The sequence below is a fragment of the Anolis sagrei genome, chromosome Y (genome assembly GCF_037176765.1).
Source record: "Anolis sagrei isolate rAnoSag1 chromosome Y, rAnoSag1.mat, whole genome shotgun sequence".
Taxonomy (NCBI): domain Eukaryota; kingdom Metazoa; phylum Chordata; class Lepidosauria; order Squamata; family Dactyloidae; genus Anolis; species Anolis sagrei.
The window spans coordinates 80,690,891-80,715,466 of record NC_090035.1 but is presented as its reverse complement, the minus strand read 5'-3'; the positions used below and the strand labels follow the sequence as shown (position 1 = coordinate 80,715,466).

Sequence of the window (24,576 nt, the reverse complement as noted above, 5' to 3'; positions counted from 1 at the left end):
TAGAAGGCATGTTTTTAGTCAGCACAGGCAAGCAAACCAATCTCTCAGGCGCTCTGCCAGACTGAGAGAGAGAGAGTGATAACAGAGTCAAGGCTGAAACAAAATCCGCTTCTGGCCACTAAATAGAAGGCATGTTTTAGTCAGCACAGGCAAACAAACCAATCTCTCAGGCGCTCTGCCAGACTGAGAGAGAGAGTGATAACAGAGTCAAGGCTGAAACAAAATCCGCTTCTGGCCACTTGGGACATAGAATAGATTAGGGGATAATAATAATAATAATAATAATAATAATAATAATAATCAGCTTTTTTGTTGAGTTCCAGGGCTGGAGAAGTAGGTGGAAACAGAAGAACGGCCTGCCTCAGGGGAGCGTGCTTGCTCCATCCATGTTCAACATCTACACAAATGACCAGCCACTGCCAGAAGGGACAGAGAGTTTCATCTATGGTGATGATCGTGCCATCACCACTCAAGCAGGGAGATTTGAGATGATTGAACAGAAGCTCTCCGAAGCTCTAGGTGCTCTTACTGCCTATGACAGGGAAAACCAGCTGATCCCCAACCCATCTAAAACACAGACATGCGCCTTTCACCTCAAGAACAGACAAGCATCCCAAGTTCTGAGGATTATGACCTGGGAAGGAAGGAATCCCACTGGAGCATTGCAGCGCACCCAAATACCTGGGAGGAGTCACTCTGGACTGTGCTCTGAACTACAAGAAGCACTGCCTGAACATCAAGCAAAAAGTGGGTGCTAGAAACAATATCATACGAAAACTGACTGGCACAACCTGGGGATCACAACCAGATACAGTGAAGACATCTGCCCTTGCGCTTTGCTACTCTGCTGCTGAGTATGCATGCCCAATGTGGAATGCATCTCACCACACTAAAACAGTGGATGTGGCTCTTAATGAGACATGTCTGCACCCCACACCACTGGAGAAATTACACTGCTTAGCCGGTATTGCACCACCTGACATCCGCCGGGAAGTAGCAGCTAATAGTGAAAGGACCAAGGCAGAGACATCTCCAGCTCATCCCCTGTTTGGGTATCAGTCAGCACGTCAACGACTTAAATCAAGAAATAGTTTTCTTAGATCTACAGAGACACTCGCTGGAACACCTCAGCAAGCAAGAGTCCAAAGGTGGCAGGCTCAAATCCAGCACATCAATCTGTGGGTGATACCAGATGAGAGACTCCCTCCTGGGCACACAGAAGACGGGGTGACTTGGATGGCGCTGAACAGACTGCGCTCTGGCAGCACGAGATGCAGAGCCAACCTCAAGAAATGGGGCCACAAAGTGGAATCCATGGCATGCGAGTGTGGAGAAGAGCCAACCACTGACCACCTGCTGCGATGCACCCTGAGCCCTGCCACATGCACCATGGAGGACCTTCTTGCGGCAACACCAGAAGCACTCCAAGGGGCCAGATACTGGTCAAAGGACATCTAATCAACTACCAAGTTTGCAAATCTGTGTGGTTTTTTTAATCTGTTTGTTTTGTTCTGTTAGAAATGTAATACAATGGTATGGTTGCTGATGACACGATAAATAAAATAAATTATTATTATTATTCCCACTTTTCTATACATTATTACATATCTCACTTTTCTATTATTATAATTCTTTCATATTACATTTTTCTATATTATTATTATTTATTCCTCACTTTTCTATATTATTATTATCTCCAACTTTCTATATTATTATTATTATTATTATTATTATTATATACCCATAGTTTCTATATTATTATTATTATTAGGCCACCTCCCACCTGTCTCTGTTTTCTTGTATGTGCATTATATTAAACCGCTCCGGAAATGATGAGAGGATCTTAATTTTAGAAGAGGCGCGCTAGCTGTCACGGAGGCATGTGTGCCTTCTGCATATGCTCAGAGGCATTCCTGCCTTATGATGCGCTCCCATTTCTTTTGCTAAGCCTTTGGGAAGCTGGGAAAGAAAAGCTTTGCAACCGACCCACTTTACGCTCCGTGGATCAAGACCTGGGACCGACCGTTAAGAGGAAGCAGAACAAGAAATGCACGGTTAATTGTGCTTTGCTGTGCGATGCTGCCGTCCGTGCAAAGCGGCGCATGACGATGCACATGGATGCACCGGCCTTACGTTACCCGATCTTTGGGAGGAGAGAAAGGAATGGGTTGTTTTGCCCCAAATGAGAGCTCAGAAAGAGCAATGACAGAAACTTGGGGCACTGTCCTATCTAAATAAACAACAACAACAACAACAACAACAACAAGGCTCAAGATGGGGCAAAACATAAACAAACATCATCATTGCAAAAACAATTAGTAAAATACATATATTAAAATATAAATAGCAACAAAACAATGGCTGCCATCCTGTATCAGACACAACAACAACAACAACAACAACAACAACATGGCTCGAGATGGGGCAAAACATAAACAAACATCATCATTGCAAAAACATTCAGTAAAATACATATATTAAATATAACTTAATATGGGGCAAAACATAAACAAACATCACCATTGCAAAAACATTCAGTAAAATACATATATTAAATATAACTTAATATGGGGCAAAACATAAACAAACATCATCATTGCAAAAACATTCAGTAAAATACATATATTATAACTTAATAACAACAACAATGGCTGCCATCCTGTATCAGACACTTAGGATGCATCTACACTGCCATATAATGCAGTTCAAGACTGCATTATATGGTCAATGCAGACCCATTCTATAATGCAGCTTGACTGCAATATATGGATCTGCAGTGACCATCTATTAATTGCAAATCTAAATTCTGGAAAGTTTGGAGCGAATGCAGGATGCAATCGGACCTCTGTATCCACGGACTCCGTATCCACAGATCCCACTTTCCAAAGGTAAGAGCTTGAGACCATTATTTTGCTGGCATTAGTTGCAAATCCAAATTCTGGAAAAGTTTGGAGTGAATGCAGGATGCAATCGGACCTCTGTATCCACGGACTCCGTATCCACAGATCCCACTTTCCAAAGGTAAGAGCTTGAGACCATTATTTTGCTGGCATTAGTTGCAAATCCAAATTCTGGAAAAGTTTGGAGTGAATGCAGGATGCAATTGGACCTCTGTATCCATGGACTCCCTATCCACAGATCCCACTATCCAAAGCTAAGAGCTTGAGACCATTGTTTTGCTGGAATAAATTGCAAATCCAAATTCTGCAACCTCGGAGCAAATGCAGAAATGCAAGGGAGGAAGTCACGCAGGCAGTGGTCACCAGTCGCATTCCAACTGTTGATTCATTTTCCTTTTGAAAAATCAATTATTATATATGAATATAATTCATATATAGTAATTCAATGGACTCATATACAGATTCCATGGTGCTGCATTCCATCTATAATTATTCTATTCGTTGTTGTTGTTGTCAAAGGGGAAGATGCCCCCAAGGCTCTGGCACCCCCTGTTGACCAAACTGCATTATATTCTGAAAGGAAGACCTTGCCAAACTACAACTCCCCTACGGTTCCATTGCGCCAAGGGTTCCATTGCCCCTAGGGTTCCATTGCGCCAACCTGCATTCCTTCTACAATTATTCAAATGTTGTTGTTGTTGTTGTTGTTGATATTAAAGGGGAAGATGCCCCCAAGGCTCTGGCGCCCCCTGTTGGTCAAACTGTATTATATTCTGCAACGATGACCTTGCCAAACTACAACTCCCAGGCTTCTATGGCGCTGACCTGTGTCCCTTCTACAATTATTCTGTTGTTGTTGTTGTTGATAATAAAGGGTAACATGACCCCAAGGCTCCGGCGCCCCCTGTTGGCCGAACTGCACTACATTCTGCAAGGAAGATCTTGCCAAACTACAACTCCCTTAGGCTTCCATTGCACCGAGCAGTTAAAAGTGATACCAACCTGCATTCCTTCTACAAATATTCTAATGTTGTTGTTGTTGAGGATGATGATGATGATATTAAAGGGTAACATGACCCCAAGTCTATGGCGCTCCCTGTTGGCCAAATTGCACTATATTCTGCAAGGATGACCTTGCCAAACTACAACTCCCAGGCTTCCATGGCACCAACCTGCGTTCCTTCTACAATTATTCTGCTGTTGTTGTTGAAGGGTAAGATGCCCCCAAGGCTGTGGCACCCTCTGTTGACCAAATTGCACTATATTCTGCAAGGAAGACCTTGCCAAACTACAACTCCCCTAGGCTTCCATTGCACCGAGCAGTTAAAAGTGGTGCCAACCTGCATTCCTTTTACAAATATTCTAATGTTGTTGTTGTTGTTGATGATGATGATGATGATATTAAAGGGTAACAGGCCCCCAAGGCTACAGCGCCCCCTCTTGGCCAAACTGCACTGTAGTTTGCAAAGATGACCTTGCCAAACTACAACTCCCAGGCTTCCATGGCACAACCTGTGTCCCTTCTACAATTATTCTGTTGTTGCTGTTGTTAAAGGGTAAGATGCCTCCAAGTCTCCGACGCTCCCTTTTGGCCAAATTGCACTATATTCTGCAAGGAAGACCTTGCCAAACTACAACTCCCCTAGGCTTCCATTGCACTGAACCACGGATGGCAATTAAAGCGGTGCTGATTTGCATTCCTTCTGCAATTATCCTATTATTCTATTATTATTATTGGGGAAGATGCCACCATGGCTCAGACGCGCCTTATTGGACAAACTGCACTGTATTCTGCAAGGATGACCTTGCCAAACTACAACTCCCAGGCTTCCATGGCGCTGACCTGCATTCCTTCTTCAATTATTGTGTTGTTGTTGTTGTTGCTGAAGGGTAAGATGCCCTTAAAGGTACGGCACCCCCTGTTGGCCAAGTTGCACTATATTTTGCAAGGATGACCTTGTCAAACTACAACTCCCTTAGGCTTCCTTGCACCGAGCAGTTAAAAGTGGTGCCAACCTGCATTCCTTCTACAATTATTCCAATGTTGTTGTTGTTGTTGTTGTTGTTTATATTAAAGGGTAACATGCTCCCAAGGCTCTGGCATCCCCTGTTGACCAAACTGCATTATATTCTGAAAGGAAGACCTTGCCAAACTACAATTCCCAGGCTTCCATGGCACCAACCTGTGTTCCTTCTACAATTATTCTGTTGTTGTTGTTTATGTTGTTGTTGTTGTTGTCAAAGGGTAACATGCCCCTAAGGGTCCGGCACCTCCTGTTGACCAAACTGCACTATATTCTGAAAGGAAGACCTTGCCAAACTACAATTCCCAGGCTTCCATGGAGCCAACCTGCATTTCTTCTACAATTATTGTGTTGTTGTTGTTGTTGTTGTTGAAGGGTAAGATGCCCCCAAGGCTCTGGCGCCCCCTTTTGGCCAAACTGCATTATATTCTGCAAGGAAGACCTTGCAAAACTACAACTCCCTTAGGCTTCCATTGCACCGAGCAGTTAAAAGTGGTGTCAACCTGCATTCCTTCTACAATTATTCTAATGTTGTTGTTGTTGTTGTTGTTGTTGTTGTTAAAGGGTAAGATGCCCCCAAAGCTACGGCGCCCCCTGTTGGCAGGGAGCGGCACGGCAGGGCGTTTTGCAACCAACTTTCGGAAAGAACTTGAAAAACAAGCCTCTCGCCGGCGCATCCAGAGGGGAAAACCTGTTACGCGTTGGTTCTCAAGGAAGGGCCCACGCCTAATTCCAAAGCGCCAGGTCAGGAAAGCCGGGGTTGGCGTTACCGTCAACAACGCCGGCTTTGCCAGGAGGAGAAGCAACCTGAGCCATTGCCATCTCAGAAGATGTCGTTGGCATTGCTTTGGCTTTGGGCAACCCTCGGAGTGACGCTCCGTCCTTTGCACATCTTGCAAAGCTTTCTTCCCTTCTTGGATTGCAACATTTTCCTTTGCCAAACGGATGAAAATCTAATATTATTATCAAGGCATCTTGCAAACTAAAGTTGTGCAAACTCAGACCTTTCCTATGACACAGAGCAACCTCCAGATCCATGCACAACTTATTACTAATTTTAAATTGTTGTTGTTGGTATTATTGCAGAAACAGAAAACCACAGCTATTATTATTATTATTATTATTATTATTATTATTATTATTATTATTATATTAAAATGCTATTGTTGTTTTGTAAGCTTATTATAATATTATATATATATATATATTATTATTATTATTATTTATAATATTATTACTATTATTTTATTGTTTTAGCATTATTAGAATCCTAGAGTTGGAAGAGACACCCAAGGGACATCTAGTCCACCCCCCTACTGTTGTTGTTGTTGTTATTGCAGAAACAGAAAACCACAGCTATTATTATTATTATTATTATTTTACATTATTCTTTTATTATTAAAATGCTATTGTTGTTTTGTAAGCTTATTATAATATTATATATATTATTATTATTATTTATAATATTATTACTATTATTTTATTGTTTTAGCATTATTAGAATCCTAGAGTTGGAAGAGACGCCCAAGGGACATCTAGTCCACCCCCCTACTGTTGTTGTTGTTGTTGTTGTTGTTGTTGTTGTTGTTGTTGTTATTGCAGAAACAGAAAACCACAGCTATTATTATTATTATTATTAAGATGTTATTGTTTTGCTGGATTATTATATTATATAATATTATTATTACTCGATTATTATTACTATCCAGCCTCTGTTTAAAAGATTCCAAGGAAGGAACCTCCAGTACACTCTGAGGCAGAGAGTTCCTATCATCATCATCATTTGAGAAACCACAAGGTGAGTCCACAGCAGACACTCTGCTGGCTACTGAATTGGATCACACATCAGACACTTCCCAAGTGTCTAGGACTGTGTGATGTATCGGCGCATAATGCGTGCAGATCCTAGTAAGGTGGCCTTCTGCAGCTAGAAGATGGTCATTTTATTTTGTGCTGGCTGAACTGCTGACCTGAAGGTTGGCGGTTCAAATCTGCAATATGGGGTGAGCTCCTATATGGCAGCTCCAGCTTCCCAGAGGACATGAGAGAAGCCTCCCACAGGATGGTAGCACATCTGGGCGTTCCCCTGGGCAACATCTCTGCAGACAGCCAATTCTCTCACACCAGAAGAAACTTGCAGTTTCTCAAGTTGCTTCTGCCATGATAAATACATCATCATTTTTATATTTATTTATACTCTACCTCTCCCAATGGAGACTCACAGCGGCTATGCATCTATTATTATTATTATTATTATTATTATTTGAAACATAACAAGATGAATCCAAAGCAGACAAGATCACTCTGCTGGCTGTTGTATTGGATCACACGTCAGACCCTTCCCAAGTGTCTAGGACTGTGTCATGTTGCATTATTATTATTATTATTATTATGATTATTATTATTATTATTATTATTTGAAACACAACAAGATGAGTCCACAGCAAACAAGATCACTCTGCTGGCTGTTGTATTGGATCACACGTCGGACACTTCCCAAGAGTCTAGGACTGTGTGATGTCTCGGGAAATAATGTGTACAGATCTGAATGGGGTGGCCTTTTGCAGCTGTCAGGTGGTGATTTGGTCAGCACCAATTGTGTTTAAATGCAGGCCAAGGTCTGCTGGCTGTTGTATTGGATCACACATCGGACATTTCCCAAGTGTCTAGAACTGATGTATCAGTTAATAATGCTGATCTGAATGGGGTGGGCTTTTGCAGCTGACAGGTGAGGATTTTGTCAGTGCCGATTGTGTTTAAGTGCAGACCAAGGTCATGAGGCACTGCACCCAGTGTGCCAATCACCACTGGGACCCCCTTGACTGGCTTGTGCCAGAGTCTTTGCAGTTTGATCTTTAAATCCTCATATCATGCCAGCTTTTCCAGTTGTTTCTCTTCAATCCTGCTGTCACCTGGATTGCGACATCGACAATCCATACTTTGTTTTTTAACACGATTGTGAGGTCAGGAGTATTATGCTCCAAAACTCTGTCAGTCTGAATCCAGAAGTTCAGAGCATTTTGGTGTGTTCATTCTCTGTTAACTTCTTCCGGCTTGTGATCCTACCAGTTCTTTGTCACAGGCAGATGGTCTTTGTGGCACAAGTTCCAATGAATCACCTGAGCAAGGGTGTTGTGCCTCTGCTTGGAGTCTGTCCATGATCTTCTTGCAGCAGCTGAGGATGGGATCTCTTGTTTCACCTGCTTCCTTGCAGAGTCCTACACTTGGGATCTGTCATCGACTTTTCAATTCTGGCTTGGATGGCCTTGGTTCGAATGGCTTGTTCTTGGCCTGCCAGAATCAGGCCCTCTTTTGTCTCCCTTTTCAGAGTCCCATTTGTGAGCCACAGCCATGTTTTCTCCTTGTCAATTTGGCTCTCAATCTTTCCCAGGAACTGTCCATGGAGAGACAGCCTTCTTTCACCAGTTTTCTCTTCTGCTCTGGATTGTGTATTCCCTCTTTGTCTTTTGCACTTGAAGCAGTTTACTAGAGAGATGATGAGCCAAAACTAACAAAATAAAGTTCAACAGAGACAAATGCAAGAGACTCCTCTTTGGCAGAAAAAAAATGAAATGCAAAGAGACAGAATGGGGGACGATGAGGCCGGCTTGAGAGCAAGACGTGTGGAAAAGATCTTGGAGTCCTTGTGGACAACAAGTTAAACATGAGCCAGGAATGTGATGTGGCGGCAAAAAAACCCAATGGGATTTTGGCCTGCATCAAGAGGAGCCTAGTGTCTAGATCTAAGGAAGTAATGCTACCCCTCTATTCCGCCTTGGTTAGACCACTTTACCTGGAATATTGTATCCAATTCTGGGCACCACAATTGGAGAGAGATATTGACACGTTGGAAAGTGTCCAGAGGAGGGCGACTAAAACGATCAAGGGTCTGGAGAACAAGCCCTATGAGGAGTGGCTTAAGGAGCTGGGCATGCTTAGCCTGAAGAAGAGAAGGCTGAGAGGAGATATGTATAAATATGTGAGAGGAAGCCACAGGGAGGAGGAGGGAGCAAGCTTGTTTTCTGCTTCCCTGGAGACTAGGACGTGGAACAATGGCTTCAAACTACAAGAAAGGACATTCCACCTGAACATGAGGAAGAACTTCCTGACTGTGAGAGCCGTTCAGCAGTGGAACTCTCTGCCCCGGAGCGTGGTGGAGGCTCCTTCTTTGGAGGCTTTTAAACAGAGGCTGGATGGCCATCTGTCAGGGGTGATTTGAATGCAATATTCCTGCTTCTTGGCAGAATGGGGTTGGACTGGATGGCCCAGGAGATCTCTTCCAACTCTAGGATTCTAGGATCCTACTCCTGTTTAATCTCTGGCCAAGGAGACTCAAAAGCTGCTAACCTTTTAAAAGCCATAGCAAAGCCTATGGACACTAACAACTTCCAGCAGAAGTTACCATAAACTCATCCCTTAAAGCAGTGTTTCTCAACCTTCCTAATGCTGCAACCCCTCAATACATTTCCTCATGTTGTGGTGACCCCCAACCATAACATTCTTTTGCTAATTCATAACTTACTTTTAAATTACTTTTGCTCCTGTTATGAAACATAATTTGGGATTTGGAGTTGTTGGGATTTATGGTTCACCTACAATCAAAGAGTATTCTGAACTGCACCAAGGATGGAATTGAACCAAACTTGGCACACAGAATGCCCACGACCAACAGAAAACACTGGAAGGGTTTGGTGGGCATTGACCTTGAGTTTGGGAGTTGTAGTTCACCTACAAAGAGCACTATGGACTCAAACAATGATGGATCTGGACCAAATATGGCATGAATACTCAGTATGCTAAATGTGAACACTGGTGGAGTTTGGGGGAAATAGGCCTTGACATTTGGGAGTTGTAGTTGCTGGGATTTATAGTTTACCTACAATCAAAAAGCATTCTGAACCCCACCAATGATAGAATTGGGTCAAACTTCCCACACAGAACCCTCATGACCAACAGAAAATATTGTGTTTTCTGATGGTCTTTGGTGACCCCTCTGGCACCCCCTGGTGACCCCTCCAGGGGTCCCGACCCCCAGGTTAAGAAACACTGCCTTAAAGGGAAAGTTTCCAATCTGGCAACCCTAAAATACACCAAGAAATAACTGGGGAGCCATTCTGCTACAGAGAGGAAGATAAATAGATGTCATGCAAATATATGCGAATGAGAGCCTGATCCGTTTCAATGGCAAATCCAAAGTGCCAAAGGGGACAACTTGGGGCTATCGGCAGCAGCAAAGGGCAAGCGGGAAAGTCAATGCCTTTTTTGGGACTGGAATGCATTTGCTTATCTTGCTTTTTTTTATGAAGCAGCGACAGACTCCAATGCCAGGGTCTCTCGTTGCATCTCCACTGTTGAATAGATGCGGCTTAACATCCCTTTCAATTGCCCTGGCACAAAGCAATGGGATACTAGGAAATTGCAGTTTTGGCCTTGTGAAACTACAACTCCCGGATCCCCATTGTAGGAAAAGTGCTTTCAAACTGCATCTGTTTTGCAACGGAGATGCATTCTTTTGTGTCCCTCTTCCCCTGCTAAATGCTCAGAAAAGTTACTTTTGCTCCTCCAGCTTTACTTTAATCCGTTTCTATTAGGAATTAGGATGATGGGAAGTAACTGAATAATATTGCCTTCCAAATTTGGTTAGAGTCATCATATTTGGCTGTGTTGTTCCCTCCCTTGGGACAAAAAAGAGGCAGAAAACAACAACAACAACAACAACCACAACAACAACAACAACAACAACAGGTCTATTTGAATCTTGCGAAGAGAAAATGCAGGGTATAAACAACAACAACAACAACAACAGGTCTCTGAGTCTCCTTGTGAAGAGAAAAAGCAGGGTATAAACAACAACAACAACAACAACAACAACAACAGGTCTCTTTTGAGTCTCCTTGTGAAGAGAAAAAGCAAGGTATAAACACAACAACAACAACAACAACAGGTCTCTTTTGAGTCTCTTGTAAAGAGAAAAAGCAAGGTATAAACACAACAACAACAACAACAGGTCTCTTTTGAGTCTCCTTGTGAAGAGAAAAAGCAGGGTATAAACACAACAACAACAACAACAGGTCTCTGAGTCTCCTTAAAAAGAGAAAAAGCAAGGTATAAACACAACAGGTCTCTTTTGCGTCCCCTTGTGAAGAGAAAAACAGGGTATAAACACAACAATAACAACAACAACAGGTCTCGGAGTCTCCTTGTGAAGAGAAAAACGGGAGTATAAACACAACAACGACAACAACAACAACAGGTCTCTTTTGAGTCTCTTGTGAAGAGAAAAAGCAAGGTATAAACACAACAACAACAACAACAGGTCTCTTTTGAGTCTCCTTGTGAAGAGAAAAAGCAGGGTATAAACACAACAACAACAACAACAACAGGTCTCTGAGTCTCCTTGAAAAGAGAAAAAGCAAGGTATAAACACAACAACAGGTCTCTTTTGCGTCCCCTTGTGAAGAGAAAAACAGGGTATAAACACAACAATAACAACAACAACAACAGGTCTCAGAGTCTCCTTGTGAAGAGAAAAACGGGAGTATAAACACAACAACAACAACAACAGGTCTCTTTGAGTCTCCTTGTGAAGAGAAAAAGCAGGGTATACATAAACATAACAACAACTACAACAACAACAACAGGTGTCTGGGTCTCCTTGTGAAGAGAAAAAGCAGGGTATAAACACAACAACAACAACAACAACAACAGGTCTCTTTTGACTCTCCTTGTGAAGAGAAAAAGCAGGGTATAAACACAACTTATGTATTGTTGAAGGCTTTCATGGCTGAAATCACTGGGTTGTTGTAGGTTTTTTCGAGCTATATGGCCATGTTCTAGAGGCATTCTCTCCTGACGTTTCGCTTGCATCTATGGCAAGCATCCTCACTACCTCTGAGGATGCTTGCCATAGATGCAGGCGAAACGTCAGGAGAGAATGCCTCTAGAACATGGCCATATTGCCCAAAAAAAACCCTACAACAACCAAACAACAACTTATCTTGGCAAGATTTGGTTCTGAGGCTGAGAGAGTGTGACTTGCGCATGCCTTTGCAATGGGTCTCTCTCTCTCTCTCTCTCTCTCTCTCTCGTACCTTGAGTGACCATAAATGGGTGGGGAGAAAGGGCTTTGGCTTCCATTCCTGCCTGGGGAGGATTCCTTCCCTGATTTCGGATGATTCAGGTGGAAGCTCCTCCGAAAGGGCAGACAGGTCTCGTCTTGCCTCCTTCCTTCGGATGAAGCCCTGCTCCAAAGCCAAAAGAGCCCACAGGCTGGGTTTCAACACAACCTAAATCAACAGTGCAAATGGCACAACCTTCCAGAGATGGTTGGACTGCACCTCCCAGAATCCCCTACCTATTATTATTATTATTATTATTATTATTATTATTATTATTATTATTATTATTAGAAACACCACAAGATGAGTCCACAGCAGACACTCTGCTGGCTGTTGTATTGGATCACACGTCGGACACTTCCCAAGTGTCTAGGACAAGTGTCACGGCCTTTTGCAACTGACAGATAGTGATTTGGTCAGCGCCGATTGTGTTTAAGTGCAGGCCAAGGTCTTGAGGCACTGCACCCAGTGTGCCGATCACCACTGGGACCACCTTGACTGGCTTGTGCCAGAGTCTCTTTTCCTGCTTTCTCTTCCTTCGCTCTTTCTCATTTCTTCCCCCTTCCTTCCTTCCCTTTCTCATTAATATTTTTCCCCTTTCTTTCATTCTTTCTGCCTCTTCTCTCTTTTTCTTTTCTTCCCCTTCCTTCCTTCTCCATTCTTTCTCTTCCTTCCCTTTCTCTTTAATCTTTTCCCCCTTTCTTTCATTCTTTCTGTCTCTTCCTTCCCTCTTTTTCTTTTCTTCCCCTTCCTTCCTTCCTTCCTTCTTTTCTTTCCCTTTCTTATTCATATTTTCCCTCTTTCTTTCATTCTTTCTGTCTCTTCCGTCCCTCTTTTTTCTTTCTTCTCCCTGACCTTTCTTCTCTTTTCCTTTTTTTCTCTTTCCCTTTTCCCTTTCTTCTCTCTCTTCCTTCTCTTTCTTTTTTCCCCTTCCTTCCTTCCTTCCTTTTTTCTCTCTCTTCCTTTCCTCTTTTTCATTTCTTCCCCTTTCCCTCCCTCCCTCCCTCCCTTTTTTCTTTTCTTTCTTTCTCTTTCATCTCCCTTCCTTCCCCCTTTCTTTTCTTTCTTTCTCTTTTTTCTTTCTTTCTTCCCCCTTCCTTCCCTTTTCCTTTCCTTCTTTCTTTCTCTTCCCTGTTTTATCTTTCTACCACTTCCTTCTCCTTTCCCTTTTTCTCTTCCTTCCCTTCTTCTTCTTTCTCCACCCTTCCTTTATCCTTTTCCTTCCTTTTTCTTCTTTTTCTCTTTCAGACTTCCTTTTCTTTTCCTTCTTTTTCCTCCCTCCCTCCTTCCTTCCTTTCCATTCTTTTTTCTCTATCTCTTCCTCCCTTTCCATTCTTTTTTCTCTCTTTCTATCTCTTCTTCCTTTCTTTCCATTCTTTTTTCTCTTTCTATCTTCCTTCCTTCCTTCCCATTCTTTTTTCTCTTTCTATATCTTCTTCCTTCCTTTCCATTCTTTTTCTCTTTCTATCTCTTCTTCCTTCCCATTCTTTTTTCTCTATCTCTTCTTCTATCCTTCTTTTCTTTCCATTCTTTGTTCTCCTTCTATCTCTTCTTCCTTTCTTCCTTCCTTTCCATTCTTTTTTCTCTTCCTATCTCTTTTTCCTTCCTTCCCATTCTTTTTTCTCTATCTCTCCTTCCATCCTTCCTTCCTTCCTTTCCATTCTTTTTCTCTTTCTACATCTTCTTCCTTCCTTATTCTTTTTTCTCTATCTCTTCTTCCTTCCTTCCTTTCCATTCTTTTTCTCTTTCTATCTCTTCTTCCTTCCTTCCTTCCCATTCTTTTTCTCCTTCTATCTCTTCTTCCTTCCTTCTTTTCTTTCCATTCCTTGTTCTCTTTCTATCTCTTCTTCTTCCCTCCTTTCTCCTCATAAGTGTCACCTTCACATACCAGTGACATCACATCACATCATATCACAGAGGGCCACTCCACCTAGCAACAGCCGGTCTGTTGCCTAGCAACAATATTTCACCTAGCAACAACCAATCCAGCCACATTGCTGAAGGCCACTTCACATAGCAACAGCCTTTGAGGTATACACAGACAGACAGACAGGCACACATATAGACTTTGAGATAGATGGGTGGGTGGGTAAATAATATATAGATTTCAACTCATTGGAAGTTAGACCAATAAAAACCCAATAAATCCCCGTAGCCTTGATCCATTGAACCAGAGAGACAACTCAACAAACTCCCGCAGAGTTCAGAAAGTAACTTTTCTGCCCAACCCTCTTATTAAAGGTTACTTTTTGCCTTAAGACACTGAAACAAAGTAGCCATTTCACTTCCTCTTTGCACCTTTATTATTACCCTGCTTCCTGTTACTTTTTATTGAGGCTGCAAAACAAAAACAAAACTTAAAACCGTATTTAATGGTCACTTAATTTAATGGTCAAGTTCTTGGGAAACTACAACTCCCAGGATCCCATAGCATGGAGACAGGGCAATAGAAGTGGGGTCGAACTGCATTCAGTGCAGTGTAGGTGCTCCCCGAAGAAAGGAAGGAAGCAGGAAGGAAGGAAGGAAAGAAAGGGAAATGAAGGGAAGTAGGGAGGCAAGGAAAGGAAGGAAAGAAGGTAGGAAGGAAAGGAAGGGAGGGAGGAGGGAAATGAAGGGAAATAAAGGAAAGGAAGAAGTAGGGAGGAAAGGAAAGGAAAGGAGAGGAGGAAGGGAAATGAAGGGAAGTAGGAAATAGGGAGGCAAGGAAAGGGAGGGAGGGAAAGGAAGGGAAATGAAGGGAAGTAAGAAGTAGGAAGGCAACGAAAGGGAGGAAAGAAGGAAGGAAGGAAGGAAGGAAGGAAGGGGAAATGAAGAGAAGTAGGGAGGCAAGGAAAGGAAGGAAGGAAGGAAGGAAGGAAGGAAGGAGAGAAGAAGGGAAAGAAGGAGGGAAGGAGAGAAAGAAGGAAAGAAAAAAAGGTAGAGAAGGAAGGAGGGAGAGAAAGAGGAAGGCAAGGAAAGGAAAGGAGGAAGGAAGGAAGGGGGAGGGAGGGAAAGGAAATGAAGGGAAGTAGGAAGGCAAGGAAAGGAAGAAAAGAGGGAAGGAAGGAAGGAAGGAAGGAACGAAGGAAGGGAAAGGAAGGGAAGTAGGGAGACAAGGAAAGGAAGGAAGGAGGGAAAGGAAGGGAAATGAAGGAAAGTAAGAAGTAGGGAGGCAAGGAAAGGAAAGGGAAGAAGGAAGGAAGGAAGGAAGGAAGGAAGGAAGGAAGGAAGGAAAGAAAGAAAGAAGGAGACACAAGGAAAGAAAGAAAGAAAGAAAGAAAGAAAGAAAGAAAGAAAGGGAAGAAAGTAAAAGGTAGGAAGAAAACAAAGAAAGAAAGGAAATAAAAGGGAGGACGGAAAGAAAAGCAGGGAAAGAAAGAAAGGAAAGGAAGAAAGCAAACCTTGCAAACTGTTAGGCCTTTCCTTTCCCTGTGATCAAAAAGAATGCCGTCCAGGAAAATCTGCCACCTGAGTCTCCCCCAAAAAATGCCTTCCGGGAAGCAAGTCAAGACGTGACTCAAGAAAAATGAGAGAGAAAATGTTTAAAAAGTGGAGAGGGAGAAGAGAAGAACGCGAAAGAGGGAAGAGGAGGGAAAGGAAAGCAGGAAGAGAAAGGAAAAGGTATGGAAGGTTCATTTTAGTATGAGGGTGTATTTTCATGATGTCTGAAACAAACACAAAATAATAATAATAATAATAACAATAATAAATTATATTATATATTAATAATATAGTCTATATTCTATGATATATTATTATTGCTATTATTATTTTGTATTTAAAAGAAATATAAAATAACAATAAATACTGTAATAATATATTGTATTATTATATTATGTTATTATTGCTACTATTATTTTGTATTTCTTTCATGATGATAATGATAATATATTGTATGTTATTATATTGTGACGATTTTGTATGTATTTCAACATTATAATACATATAATATATTATTATTGCTATTAATGTGTATTTTTTCAACATGATTATAATAGATTAAATAAATAAATAAATGTTGAAATACGAAATAATAAATATTATTATATATTATTATTGCCATTATTATTTGGTATTTATTTCAACATGACGATAATAATATATTATGTATTATATTATATTGTTTATTGCTATTATTATTTTGTAATTCTTTCAAAATAATATAATTATATATAATACAATGTATTATTATCATTATCATGTTGAAATAAATACAAAATAATAATAATATACTATGTAAAATCATTATTGTTATTTTTATTTCACATTTCTTTCAACATTATGATAATATAATATTATATTCTATATTATTATATAGAATATAGATATGGTTATATTATTATCATCATGTTGAAATAAATATCAAATAATAATAATAATAATAATATACTATATAAAATCATTATTGCCATTTTTATTTTGCATTTCTTTCAACATTATGATGATAATATAATAATATTATATTCTATATTATTACATAGAATATAGATATTGTTATTATTATCATCATGTAGAAATAAATACCAAAGAATAATAATAATAATAATAATAATAATAATAATAAACTATATAAAATCATTATTGCCATTTTTATTTTGCATTTCTTTCAACATTATGATAATATAATATTATATTATATATTATTACATAGAATATAGATATTATTATATTATTATCATCATTTTGAAGCAAATACAAAATAATAATAGCAATAATAACATTATATAGTGTATTATTTTGTATGATGATAATAATATATTATATTATATATAATTATATTAATATCATGTTGAAAGAATTACAAAATAATAATAATAGCAATAAATAATATAATATAATAAATGATGTATTATTATCATCATAATGTGGAAATCATAATGTTGAAAGAAATGCAAGATAATAATAGTAAGTTTTTATTTTGTATTTTTACATGACAATAATATATTCTCTAATATATCATCATCACAGCCTCCCCCCCCCCCCAAAGAAAAGTCTCAAAAGAGAATGGCTGTGCAAGTTTGTAACTCCTACAAAATAATATATCTATATAATATAATATATAATATAATCTTTATTATTGTTGTTGTTATTATTATTATTATTATATTATTATTATTATTATTATTATTATTATTATTATTTATCACTGGCTAGTCATTGACCTATATATATATATATATATATAATTAGGAAAAAGCTGCCTAATTATTGCTATTATTATTATTATTATTATTATTAGGCAACTTCTTCCTAACTAATAGGAATAAACATTATTATTATTATTATTATTATTATTATTATTATTTGAAACACAACAATGCTCCCCATGCTCTATTCTGCTTTGGTTAGACCACACCTGGAATATTGTGTCCAATTCTGGGCATCACAATTCAAGAGAGATATTGACTCTAAGCTGGAATGTGTCCAGAGGAGGGCGACTCAAGTGATCAAGGGTCAGGAGAACAAGCCCTATGAGGAGCGGCTTAAGGAGCTGGGCATGTTTAGCCTGAAGAAGAGAAGGCTGAGAGGGGATATGATGAGGGCCATGTATAAATATGTGAGAGGAAGCCTCAGGGAGGAGGAGGGAGCAAGCTTGTTTTCTGCTTCCCTGGAGACTAGGACGCAATGGAACAATGGCTTCAAACTACAAGAGAGGAGATTCCATCTGAACATTAGGAAGAACTTCCTGACTGTGAGAGCCGTTCAGCAGTGGAACTCTCTGCCCCGGAGTGTGGTGGAGGCTCCTTCTTTGGAGGCTTTTAAGCAGAGGCTGGATGGCCATCTGTCAGGGGTGATTTGAATGCAATATTCCTGCTTCTTGGCAGAATGGGGTTGGACTGGATGATGGCCCAGGAGGTCTCTTCCAAGTCTATGATTCTATGATTCTAAGATGAGTCCACAGCAGACAACATCCTTATTATTATTATTATTATTATTATTATTATTATTATTATTTATCACTGGCTAGTCATTGACCGGTATGTATATATCTCTATATCTCTATATATCTATATCTATCTATATCTATATCTATCTATCTATCTATCTATCTATATATATATAAAATTAGGGGGAAAAAGCCTTATTATTATTATTATTATTATTATTATCCTCATCATTCCCCCAAAAGAAAACTCTCAAAAGACAATGGCTGTGCAAGTTTGTAACTCCTACAAAAACAATATATCTAAATAATAATAATAATAATAATAATAATATATTATTATTATTATTATTATTATTATCCTCATCATTCCTCCAAAGAAAAGTCTCAAAAGAATTGTAACTCCTACAAAATAATATATCGATATAATATTATTATTATTATTATTATTATTATTAGGATTATGTGATTATTATTATTATTATTATTATTATATATTATATTATAATATATAATAATATAATATATTATTATTATTATTATTATTAGGATTATGTGATTATTATTATTATTATTATTATTATTATTATATATAGATATATTATTTTGTAGGAGTTACAAACTTGCACAGCTATTCTCTTTTGAAACTTTTCTTTGGAGGAATGATGAGGATAATAATAATAATAATAATTATTATTATTATTATTATTATTATCATCCTAATCACACACACACACCCCAAAAGAAAAGTCTCAACAGAGAATGGCTGTGCAAGTTTTGTGACTCCCAAGAAACTTTGAGGGCGAAGAAGAAAAGAAAGGGAAAGGAGGAGAAGAGGAAGGAAGGGAGGAAGGCGAAAAAGGGAGGAAAGGAAGGAAAGGGGGTAACTGGGAAGGAAGGGGGGGTCCCTCCCAATACAGAATACCCCAAAGTCGAGGGAAAGGGGGTCTTTGGGGGGCCAGGAACCCCTCTCCAAAGGAAAGTCGGGGAAAAGCCGCACTGGCCTTGGTTTCAAAAGCAAGCAGTACCTGGCTCCCATTTCTCTGAGTTTGCATCCAAAGGAAGGACCGCCCAATTCTGATCCTTGTGTGTGTCCCCCACCCCTCTTTTCCTTCTCCTTTTCATCAACTTTTTGCCAAAGTTTTCCCTTCCAGAACTGACCTCAGGCGGGGCGGAAGAGGGGTCCTCCTTCTCCTCCTTCTCCTCCTTCTTCTTTTCCTCCTCCGACCAGGTTTCGCCCTTCTTTCCTTCCTCCTCCTCCTCTTCCTTCCCTCCCTCCTTCCTTCCTTCCCTCCCTCTTCTGTCGCAAGGCCACAGGTAGTCCCTCCTCTTCCTCCTCCCTCCCTCCTTCCCTCCTTTCCTTCCCACATTCCTCTCTTTCCTCAGCCAAGGGGTTTCTGAGCATGGGCAGAGCGCCTCCCTCCCTCCCTCCCTGCCTTCCTTCTTCTAAGACAGGCCTCCCTTCTGTTAGGAATTGTGGGAGTTGGAGTCCAAAACACCTGGAGGGAAGGCCAAAGTTGGTCCACACCTTTTGGGGACTACCAACCCCATCATCCCATCGGGAAAACGACCTTCAAAACCAACAGCTTGAGAAAGGAGCCAGGAAGGGTTTTTTTTCCTCCTTCGGACTACAATTCCCATCATTTCCCCAGACTGGGACTACCGTTCCCATCATCCCCCCCCAGGTTTGGACTACAGTTCTCATCACCCTCGAATTGGAATACAGTTTCCATCATTCCCCCACCACCATGGATTACAATTCCCACCAATCCACGACTTGGACTACAGTTCCCATCATTCCTCCAGAATTGGACTGCAGTACCCATCACCCTCGAATTGGGCTCCAATTTCCATAATTTCCCCCACCCTAGACTAAAATTCTCACCAATCCACGACTTGGACTACAGTTCCCATCATTCCTCCAGACTTGGACTACAGTTCCCATCACACAGCCCGAATTGGACTACAATTTCCATCATTTTCCCCACCCTAGACTAAAATTCTCACCAATCCACGACTTGGACTACAGTTCCCATCATTCCTCCCGAATGGGACTACAGTTCCCATCACACACACCCAATTGGACAAAATTGCCATCATTCCCCCAGTTTGGACTACAGTTCCCACAATTCCTGACTTGGACTAAAATTCCCATCATTCCCACATATTGGACTACAATTCCCATCATACCTCTACTTGCACTACGGCTCCCATCATCCCCAGACATGGACTACAGATTACAATACTTCTGACTTGGACTACCATTCCCATCACCCTCCAGACTGTGATTACAGCTCCAATTATCCCCAAATTGGACTAGAAACCCAACAATCCCCACAATTTGGACTACAATTCCCATCACCACCACCCCAACTGCCACATTTATCCAGGAAGGGACTATAGTCTGCGAAATCCTGGGGAAGTCTGTGCTCAAAATAATTCTCGGGGAGGGTCAAGAAATTGTTTTTTTTAAGGACTACAACTCCCATCATCGCTCAGCATCACTTTGGGTGGGAGGGGACTTCTTGGACTGTAGTCTCCAAAAATCCTGGGGAAGTCAATGCTCAAAATAACTCTAAAAAGGAATTACAGATTTTTAAAGGACTACAACTCCCATCATCACCCAGCTGCCTGCATCACTTTAGGAGAAGGGGGACTTATAGGCTCTGTGATTTTCAAAGTTTAGAAAAAAATAGTTGTTGGGTTTTAATTTTTTTTAAAAGGGGTGGACTACAACTCCCATCATCCCCTCCTAGATACAATTACTTTTGCATTAGGTAACACAATTCCCCCCAAATCCTCTGGGACTCCCTATTTAACAGCAGGGCTTGGATAGGGAAGGGAGGTGTTTTTTTCTGTACTACATTTCCCAGAAACCCTTAGCACTCCCTGCTTAAAAAGCCTGTGTGCCATTTTGCATGACAGGTCCCATTATCCCCCACCAGCCATACAGTTTGAAAGGATAATAAATTTTGGATAATAAATCCCAAAAATATTTAGAGCTGGGGAAAAGTGACATTTTTTAAAAAGACTACAACAACCATAATCCACTGGATTGGGGATTCTGGGGGAAATAGTTCCAGAAAATTATATAACCTTTGTATCTATAAGTATATAAAAGGGCTGAGAAAAAGTGACTTTTTTTAGAAGACTACAACAACCATAATCCACTGGATTGGGGATTCTGGGAAAAGTAGTCCCTGAAAATCATATAACCTTTGCATCTATAAGTATATAAAAGGGGATTCTTAAAAGGGGATCCTTTCAAATATTTGTCCCATTTGCTGGCATGAAGGCACTCTGCTTATGCTCAGAATAGCCGTAGCAAGGAGAAGCAATTGAGAGACCTACCTTTATCCCAAAAGAAAGGAAACTACAAGTCCCAGCAGCCTCTGCGTCACTCCACTGTGTGACACATGGCTTTGGAATGCAAAGGCGCCTCTCACTTTCTCTCTCTCTTTGTGACGGTGCAAGTGGTGCCACCTATGCGTAGAATTGTTAGTTGCAAGATTTAAACTGTTGTATCATGCTTAATCCTGCCTTTTTACCCTGCTTATGTATAGTTGGATTGATTGGTTACTTATAGCTGTCAATCAATGTTGTTTGCACCAGTTGAATTGCTTTCTCAGCTCAATTGTCAGCTCAAGTGCTTCCCTTTTTCATTCTGCCATCAGAGTTTCTACCAGATGGAAAAAGAATTTTAGAAAAAGAAAAATCTTTTTCTGATAACAACGCCAGCAAGGATCTGCTACGCCAGGAGATGGAAACAAAAGGAAATACCAGACGAAAACGAGAGACTGACAAAAATTTTGGAAATTATGAACATGGACAGACTTACTTTTTTAATAACAAGAAGCAAAGGAATGAACATGAAAGAAACGAATTGGGAAAAAGTGATGGAATACTTTAAGCAAAGGAATAAAAGGATTCTGATCTAATGAAGGAAGTGAAGGAGGGAAGGAAGAGGAAGAAGATGAGGAGAGAAGAGAAAGAAAAAGATACTGAGAAAGGTGGCAAGAGCAGATCTCTAGAAGACCCCAGGAAGTCGAAAGCAACTGTTACTCTCTTTTTTTAAACTCGGCTATACTTTTTATTCCGTTTTCTTTCTTTCTTTTTTTCCCTCTCTCTTTTCTCTTTCCCCCTTTCTCTTCTCTTCTTTTTTCACCCTTTATTTTCTCTCACACATCACTGTCTTTTTCTTTTCGGGGTCATATCAACTACTCACACTTTACACTTCTTAGTAGCTTCGGCTACAAATCCCTATTTTAAATGTAAACTGGAAATTTAATAAAGAATATATATGTGTATATATATATATATATATATATATATATATATATATATATAGTGTGCATATATATATATATATATATATATATATATATATATATCATAGAATCATAGAGTTGGAAGAGACCTCCTGGGCCATCCAGTCCAACCCCATTCTGCCAAGAAGCAGGAATATTGCATTCAAATCACCCCTGACAAATGGCCATCCAGCCTCTGCTTAAAAGCTTCCAAAGAAGGAGCCCTCCCCACACTCCGGGGCAGAGAGTTCCACTGCTGAACGGCTCTCACAGTCAGGAAGTTCTTCCTAATGTTCAGATGGAATCTCCTCTCTTGTAGTTTGAAGCCATTGTTCCACTGTGTCCTAGTCTCCAAGGAAGCAGAAAACAAGCTTGCTCCCTCCTCCCTGTGGCTTCCTCTCGCATATTTATACATGGCTATCATATCTCCTCTCAGCCTTCTCTTCTTCAGGCTAAACACGCCCAGTTCCCTAAGCCGCTCCTCATAGGGCTTGTTCTCCAGACCCTTGATCATTTTAGTCTCCCTCCTCTGGACACATTCCAGCTTAGAGTCAATATCTCTCTTGAATTGTGGTGCCCAGAATTGGACACAATATTCCAGATGTGGTCTAACCAAAGCAGAATAGAGCATGGGGAGCATTACTTCCCTAGATCTAGACACTATGCTCCTCTTGATGCAGGCCAAAATCCCATTGGCTTTTTTTGCCGCCACGTCACATTGTTGGCTCATGTTTAACTTGTTGTCCACGAGGACTCCAAGATCTTTTTCACACGTACTGCTCTCGAGCCAGGCGTCCCCCATTCTGTATCTTTGCATTTCGTTTTTCCTGCCAAAGTGGAGTATCTTGCATTTGTCACTGTTGAACTTCATTTTGTTAGTTTTGGCCCATCATCTCTCTAATCTGTCAAGATCCCTTTGAATCCTGCTCCTGTCCTCTGGACTATTGGCTATCCCTCCCAATTTGGTGTCGTCTGCAAACTTGATGATCCTGCCTTCTAGCCCTTCATCTAAGTCGTTAATAAAGATGTTGAACAGGACCGGGCCCAGGATGGAACCCTGCGGCACTCCACTTGTCACTTCTTTCCAAGATGAAGAGGAAGCGTTAGTGAGCACTCTCTGTGTTCGTCCACTTAACCAATTCCAGATCCACCTCACCGTAGTTTTGCCTAGCCCACATTGGACTAGTTTCCTTGCCAGAAGGTCATGGGGAACCTTGTTGACGGCCTTTCTGAAATCCAGGTACGCTACATCCACATATATATATATATAGAGAGAGAGAGAGAGAGAGAGTTTCTACCAGATGGATGTGAGTAAGTGATTAAATTACCTCTCAGCACCAATTCTGAGGTTTTTTACCCTTGAGACTTATGCTTCATGTTCAGACCAACCTGAACGACGTTGGAAGTCTCAAGCGCCTTTGAACCAGTTCTTTTGGCACCAAAGGAAGATCCTGAGTCTTCAAACATAGGCCATTTGAATTGAGGTTGTGGATTGCTCCGGCATTCACAGCCATTGAGGAAAGAGGAAACTTGGAAAAGCTTCTCAGCTTCAAACTCCTTAAACCCAGGACTAATTGAGACTGTAACGTATATTTTCATTCACCCCTCTGAAGTCTCCAGCTTATTGCTTTAGAGAAATAACTCTTTGTGATCAATAAAATATCATTTCGAGTTATCTGCTGTGTTTTGGGTCTTTGAGAGTTCCAGTTTCCTAAAGGAGGGCAAGAAGCAATCCCCTGGGGAAAGATGTCACATGGACAACAAGTTAAACATGAGCCAACAATGTGATGCGGCGGCAAAAAAAGCCAATGGGATTTTGGCCTGCATCAAGAGGATCCTAGTGTCTAGATCTAGGGAAGTCATGCTCCCCATGCTCTATTCTGCTTTGGTTAGACCACACCTGGAATATTGTGTCCAATTCTGGGCACCACAATTGAAGAGAGATATTGACAAGCTGGAATGTGTCCAGAGGAGGGCGACTAAAATGATCAAGGGTCTGGAGAACAAGCCCTATGAGGAGCGGCTTAGGGAACTGGGCATGTTTAGCCTGAAGAAGAGAAGGCTGAGAGGAGATATGATAGCCATGTATAAATATGTGAGAGGAAGCCACAGGGAGGAGGGAGCAAGCTTGTTTTCTGCTTCCTTGGAGACTAGGACGCAATGGAACAATGGCTTCAAACTACAAGAGAGGAGATTCCATCTGAACATGAGGAAGAACTTCCTGACTGTGAGAGCCGTTCAGCAGTGGAACTCTCTGCCCCGGAGTGTGGTGGAGGCTCCTTCTTTGGAAGCTTTGAAACAGAGGCTGGATGGCCATCTGTCAGGGGTGATTTAAATGCAATATTCCTGCTTCTTGGCAGAATG

The 24,576-nt window shown here is 40.7% G+C and overlaps 1 protein-coding gene across 1 annotated transcript in view; it reads right to left on the bottom strand.

The window, feature by feature from the left end:
* The window catches only part of LOC132780781 (relA-associated inhibitor), a 56,748-nt gene extending 37,600 nt beyond the window's left edge, over nucleotides 1–19,148 (bottom strand). Inside the window, exon 1 of the mRNA XM_067462107.1 lies at nucleotides 19,067–19,148. The gene's annotated coding sequence lies outside the window, so the exon portion shown is untranslated. The remainder of the gene's footprint in view (nucleotides 1–19,066) is intronic.
* Between the last annotated feature and the right edge of the window lie 5,428 nt (nucleotides 19,149–24,576).